Here is a 7201-nt window from a genome sequence, read left to right on the forward strand (position 1 = left end):
CCTTGCCCACAAATAAACAATAGACAGGATAAATGGTTTTTTATTTAATTTTTTTTATAATTTTCTTTTTTCTTTTTTTTAAATTATAAAAGTATTTTATTATTTTCCAGTTACATGTAGAGATAGTTTTCAAAATTGGTTTTTGTAAGATTTCTAGCTTCAAATTTTTCTCCCTCCCTCCCCACCTCCCCAAGACAACAAGTAATCTGATATAGGTCATATATGTATGATCACATGAAACCTATTTCTGCATTAGTCATGTTATAAGAGAAGAATCAGAGCAAAAAGGAAAAACCTCAAAAAACCAAAACAACAGCACCCCAAACAAAAGAAACGGTATGGTTCAATCTGCATGCATATTCCACAGTTTATTTTTTTTTCTAGATTGGGAGAGCATTTTCCATCATGAGTCCTTTGGAACTATCTTGGACCATTGTATTGCTGAGAAGAATCAAGTCTATCACAGATGATCAACACATAATGTTGATGATACCGTGTACAATGTTCTGCTCATCTCACTCAACATCAGTTCATGCAATAGACAGGATAAATTTAAAACAATCGACAGAGAGAAGGCACTAGAGTTAAGAGGAATTTGGACAAGCTTCTTTTGGAAGATGGGATATTTTTCTAGGACTTGAAGAAAGCTGGGAGGTAGAGATGAGGGAAGAGAGCATTCCAGGGAGACAATGTGACTGTATCAAAGAGTACCTGGGAAGGTGCAAGGGGTGAGTTATGAAGGACTTTCAACACCAGATGGAGGATGTTTTTATTTGATCCTGGAGACGTCAGGAAGCCCCTACAGTTTATTGAGTATGAAGATGACACGGTCAGGCACGCTCTTTAGGAAAAATGACATTGACAGGAAGGACTGGGGCAGAGAAAGATGAGGCAGGCAGACCAATCAGCAAGCCACGGCAATATTCTAGCTGTGGGGGTGTGAGGATTTGCAACAGAATGGTGGCAGCATCAGAAAAGAGAAGGGGACATATTTGAGAGATGTCGGAAAGGTGAAATCAACAGGCCTTGGCAACAGGTTGAATATGAGGAGTGAAAGAGTGAAGAGTCAAGGGTGGCAACTTGTAAGCCTGGGAGACTAAGAGGATAGTGGAGCCCTTGACTGTAACAGGGTTAGAAGGACAAAGAGTATGAGGGGAGGAGGGAAAGATAATGAGTTCAGTTTCCGATATGTTGAGCTTAAGATGTGTACTAGAAATCCAGTTCAAGGTAACTGATAGGCACTTAGAGATGCGAGACTGGAGGTGAGCAGGCAGGATGGTTCATTTTGGAGAGGAGAGAAACCGCCTCTTCATGTGAGATAGAGGTGAAGGAGGAGATAGTGGCAGAAAAAACTGGAAATGGGGAGGAGAGGAGAAAAAGGAGTTCTTCACAAATGGGTTCATTTTTTTTTTTTTCAGTAAACTATGAGGTAAGGTTCTCAGCTGAGGAGGTTGGAGCAGAGGGAACCATAGTACATTTAAGGGAGAGATGAAAAGGTCTGGAAGTACCACTGTGGAGAATAGGGTAGAATCATATTAACCCTAACTCCTCAGGATTTTTTTTCAAGTAAGGAAAAGAAAATGTAGCCAACAATGCCAAAGGCAGCAAAGAGTACCATCTACTACATTTGTCCACGACTATTGATGACCTTGGAAAGAGTAATTTCAGGGAAGTCTTGAGGCTAAAACCAGACATCAAGAGATTTAAGGAGTTAATCGTGATGAAGTAAATAAAAGGGCTACTGGTTATTCTAGAAGCCAAAGAGGGCAACAAATGGGATAATATCTGTTGAGGGAATACACATTTATGAAGCTGTTCTAAAATGAATAATTGCTGGATTAATTGTTTTTGTTTTTTGAGAATTGAGTCAAAAATTGGGCAAATAGGTCTAGTAAATAACTGATATTTCAATTTTATGTTTTGGGGTTGTCAATCAGTGCTTTTTTTTTTTTTTTTTTTTGGTGAGGCAATTGGGGTTAAGTGACTTGCCCAGGGTCACACAGCTAGTAAGTGTTAAGTGTCTGAGGCCGGATTTGAACTCAGGTACTCCTGACTCCAGGGCCGGTGCTCTATCCACTGCGCCATCTAGCTGCCCTGTCAATCAGTGCTTTTTAATAAGAGAAAATAAATATTAGATAAAGTTTCTGTTAAGTCATTTAGTTAGAAAATTTCTTTGGATCTATTCAAATTCTAATTCTACTCTGTAATTTGATAATGACTATAGTCTTTTGATTTTGTCTTTTACCTCTGCTTTGGTTTTTTTTTTCTTCTTTGTTCCTTCCTTTCTTTCTCTTCCTTCCCTTCTTTCTTTCTTTCTTCTCTTCTATCCTTTTATTTTCCAATAACAACACATTCAGAATAATGTGTGTTGGCTGGGAGGGGTTAGGGAGTGGAGATGGAATACTTGGGTGTGAGGGTGGATAATAGGGAGACAGGGTTTAAAAAGGTGAGAATTTATAAGAAAGAGGCAATATACTATAGTAAAAAGCACATTGAATTGGATGTCAGAAAACCTGGGTCCTTATCAGGGCTCCTTCTCTGAGTTTGCTTTTCATTACTTAGCAACTGTAGATAAGTTGTTTCATCTCTGTGGGTCTTAATTTCCTCATCTATGAAATGAAAGGCTCAGACTCTAGTCTGATTTCTAAGGTCCCTTTTTCCTCTAATTTTCCATGAGTTTTACTCCCAGAGAATCTTATCATTTTGCTTTTCAAGCTCTGTTCTTTGGTTTGGCATTTTTTTTTCACTGAACATCCTATGATTTCCCCATACACACTGTTTACTATCTCCCTGCATCATAAGATTCTTTGGAAATGTAAGTGGCTACTGGATAAAGTCAGCCTGGAACAGATTACTTAGAAACGGGCCTGCTGTGACATTTTTTGGTGGGTCAGTGAGTGTGGAGGTGGCATGTATTTGTGGGGCTGATCAAATGGAAGCAAATCCTAAGGGGCCTCTTCCTCCCCCCAAAATCTCATGCATTATCAGAAGTCCAACATCAAAGCTGATTACTTTACCAACAGGCCCTAACCCAGCCTAGGCCTTTGATTTTCATTTACGGCTTTCACATTGAGATAAAGCTAGTTAAAAATAAAACCAACAACACATTTTCAAAAGCCCTTTTTAGTTATATTTTTGGTTAACCCAATAAAAGAGTAAATCCTATAAGCTGGTGTGTTTTTAAAAGTTTGTGTTCACCATAGGAATGAAAGTACTACTTCTACATCCTGCCTTCAGAGAATAAGGCCACCTTTAAAAATAGACCCAGAGAAAAGTTCTAAAAGGGTTTCCAATCATTGTACCTTCAGGGTACAAAAAGTACCCCTTTTATTCTTTAGCATGCTACTCATTCATGACAAACTTGGATAAAGAGAAGGGTCCGTCCTATCTATATATGGTATTAGGAAAAGTCTAGGGTATTTACAGAGATAAAGTTGAAAAATACCTTCATTCAACTGTTAGTAATAGGATATGCATAGGGGAGGAGAAAGGATTTGAAATTCTTTGTTTTTTGTACCAATCTAGATTACAGTGAAACACTGAAGAACTTGGAGATTTTAAGAAGCTAAATAAGTGATTATTTTATTCATTTTGGGAAGAACATTTGGGAAACTATTGAAAGTCTTGATTTGGAATCCTGTGAGTTTTGTTTGACTTTATCTGAGTTATCTTTACTTGTGAAACCCAGGACACAAATTGATGTCATAAGTTTCATAAAGGATGTTTAACATTTCATGAGGTTTCCTTTGGAACTCAATCATATTCAGAAGAGGATGCCTAGACTATAGAAGTGCCAAACAAGCTGCCCATAGATGGCAAACGGCCTGCAACACTCAGTAATTGGAAAATATTTAACAAAGTAAATAAAAATAAATGAAACAATATTAACTTTACATTTTAAAACTAAGTCAAACTCTGAAGGACTTATGAAAAATGCAATCCATCTATAGAGAAAGAACTCACGGTATCTGGATATAGATGGGAATATATTTTAGTTCCTTTTTCTAAAGTTTTTTTTTGTCCGATATGTTTTTCACAACTGCACATGTATAACATATATTGAATCAGTTGAGTTCTTAGGGGTGTAGGGAGGGAGGCAGAGAATTTGGAACACAAAGTTTTAATAATCGATGTTACAATTTGTTTTTACATGTAAGGTGCGGGGGGGGGAAATTCTAAATTAATTAATTAATTAACAAAAATTAACAAATTATTTAAAACTGTCAACATGCAGCCCTTTGGGGATCCTTGCATATGCATCAGTGGCCCCCATTTCTATTTGAGTTTGACACCACTGGTCTAGAAGAGGGACAGGAATGTATCCAATTCTGTCTGTAGAACCCCTTTGCAATTATTCTGTACCAAGCATTTGCTTGATTAGTGAGAGAAAGCCCCCTTCAACCAGCCCATTCTGATATTATGAATGCAAGAAATAATTCTTCTGACCCAAATTAATTATAAATGGCTTATATCACTCAAATTAAGACTCTATTGCTAAGTTTAAGTCTGTTTTGTTAAAGGAACTCAGATAGTATAGAGAATAGAACTGGGCTTGAAGTCTAGAAGACCCGAGTTCAAATCCAATCTCAGACATTTGTTAGATGTGACTTTGGGCAAGATGTTTAGCTTCAGTCTGTCTCAGTTTGCTCATCTATAAAATAGAAATTACTTTAGCAAATACTTTTCAGGGTTGTTGTGAGGATAAAACAAAATAATATTCATAAAGCACTTTGCACAGTTCCTGGCACAGAGAAGATTCTATATAAATACCTAGTTATTATTACTATAAGAAACAAATTCTAGTATTGTCCAAGCCCTGGAAATACAAACAGAGAAATAACAATCCATGCTCTCAAATAGCTCCTATTCTAATTGGGGGTGTCAACACATTTCTAAGGTGGAAAGTAGTGTTTGGAGGAATAGCAAGTTACCACAGATTTGGCATTCAGAAAGTTAAGAAAAGGCCTATCTAGCCTAGAGCTCCAGCCTGGTGTGATCTGGTTCTTTCTCAAGTTCTCCACTAGGAGCCTGTTTCGGCAGAGAACTGCTAAAGCAAACTTCGTGTGGAAGCTTTTTATAGGTCCAAAGGAGAGGCAGTCCTTACACACTGCTTCAAGCTGATTGGTTAGCATCATCCAAATCCATTGGTTCACTGGACTTGAGGGTGGTCTCGTGTTGGTGTTGTAGTCCACAGCCTCTGAGAACACTCCCTCTTTTTACAATGCCATCTATCAATAATGTCACCTGAATAATTGAAAGTGGTATTTCACAATGATGGAAACTCTTCCTCCTCTAGGGCACTACTTCTCCTGCCTCTATTACTTTGCATTGGCTGTCCTCCATACCTGAAATGCACTCCATCCTCTGTCTATCTCTCAGAATCCCTAATTTGCCTCAAAGGCTTCTGTCGGGGGACCATATTCCATATAGTGCTCTTCCTGATCCTTCCAGCTGCTAATGACTTCCCCCCAAAAAACATCCTGTAGCTATCTTGTACATACATACACACATACGACATCTATACAAATATGCACTGTGCATGCACATATACATGTGTACATATGAATGTACATATATGTATAAATAGAATTTTTGATATCCAAGAATACAAGTATGTATATATGCATGTATATACTTTCTTGCCAGCATGGAAGCTCCTTCAGGGCAGGAACTGTTTTCACCTTTGTCTTGTAATCTTCCAGCAGCTAGTATAGTGCCTGGCACACAGTAGGTACTTAATGCTTTTGATTGCTCCTTTATAATTAACATGGTAAATGCCTACAAAGGACTAGTTTGTGAAAAATTAAACAATATTTTTCTTGATTTGGTCCCTCAACAAAAGATGTTCTGCTCTCCAGTTTGTTTTTCTTTCCTTCTCATTACTGACTGGCTATGTAACTGGGCAAGACATTTAAACTCCCTGGAGTTCAAAGTTTATTCACTTGTGATGTTAGGGCATTAGACTCAATAGTCTCAAAGATCTCATCTTTCTTTAATAAATAGTTCTGTGATTTTATGAGATTTTTTTAAAAAGTCTTTTTCAACTTGCTCTACACAAGTGGGTCTCTACTTTCATTCTTTATCTTGGATACAGCTCTGCCTGACTTTTTTTCTTTTTCTTTTTCTTTTCTTTTCTTTTTTTTTTTTTTTTTGGACAATTAAGCGTCTTACAGTTTATTCCTCAGATATATAAGCACAGAGCTTTGGCTTTATATATTTCCATACTGCTCTTTCATTTCAACACCATGATGTCTGCTCTGATCTAAAAGCTTTGGCTTGATTTCAATACTTTCCTTAGTTGCTCTGTACTGCAGGGAGGGGGTTGGTCTCAGAAAAGACACCTGAAAACCTCAGTAGGCTGAATCTTGGGTATCTCCAAAGACCTTCTCTTCCTTGGAGTCAAGGTGTTTTGGAGCAGAGGAATTGGTGCCCTTCTCTGAGGGTGGCTGCCATATCCTTAAACTGGGCCAGTTTGCAGGGCTCCTCTAGGTTCAGCCAGCAGTAAGCCCGGTGTTCCTCGCACAGCTGAATGTCCACCTTGTAGTCCTTCACCTCAGCCAGCCAGTAGATAATCATTTTAGGCTTGCTGTTGATGACATAGTTCAGCTCACTCTTGAATCCCTCAATGATGTTAAGCTGGTTGGCATCCAGGTCGGCTTCTTCCTTGGTCTCCCTAAAAGTCGTCTCTAAGTCACTCTCTCCTGGATCCACGTGACCTTTAGGAGGAGTCCAATGATTTGTTCCATATGATGTCTGTAACAGGAGAAACTCAATAGTGCTGTTGTCCACCTTGGGAACACAAGGTCTTCAGAAAATGATAAAGGCACATGCTCTTAGAGACATGAACAACCTCCAAGGAAGGGCGAGCATGGGGAAGGAATTAAGGGGAAATTGACACTTCCCCTACCAATCAATAAGCTCCATTGAGAAACAGAAGGCCCAATCGACTTTGCCACTTTCCCATCTCAGCCCTTGCACATAGCTCTCTCTTGAGATTTTCTGCTCTGCCTGATTTTAAGAAAATCTAATACCATATATGAAAATGTAAACTTACAAAAGCCATGCATTGGTATGATTAGCAGTGTCTAACAAATAATGGGTGCTTAATAAATGCTTGTTCCTTTTTCCCTTCCCTTTAAACATTTTTCAAAAGGATTTGCCTAGGAGATTTCTTTCAGTATGACTCTTTACTAATCCATTT

The 7201-nt window shown here is 38.3% G+C and overlaps 1 pseudogene; it reads right to left on the reverse strand.

Moving 5' to 3' along the window:
* Positions 1–6399: 6399 nt before the first annotated feature.
* LOC122745307 lies at positions 6400–6980 on the reverse strand (annotated as a pseudogene).
* Positions 6981–7201: the final 221 nt, after the last annotated feature.

The sequence above is a fragment of the Dromiciops gliroides genome, chromosome 3 (genome assembly GCF_019393635.1).
Source record: "Dromiciops gliroides isolate mDroGli1 chromosome 3, mDroGli1.pri, whole genome shotgun sequence".
In the NCBI taxonomy this organism is placed as follows: Eukaryota; Metazoa; Chordata; class Mammalia; order Microbiotheria; family Microbiotheriidae; genus Dromiciops; species Dromiciops gliroides.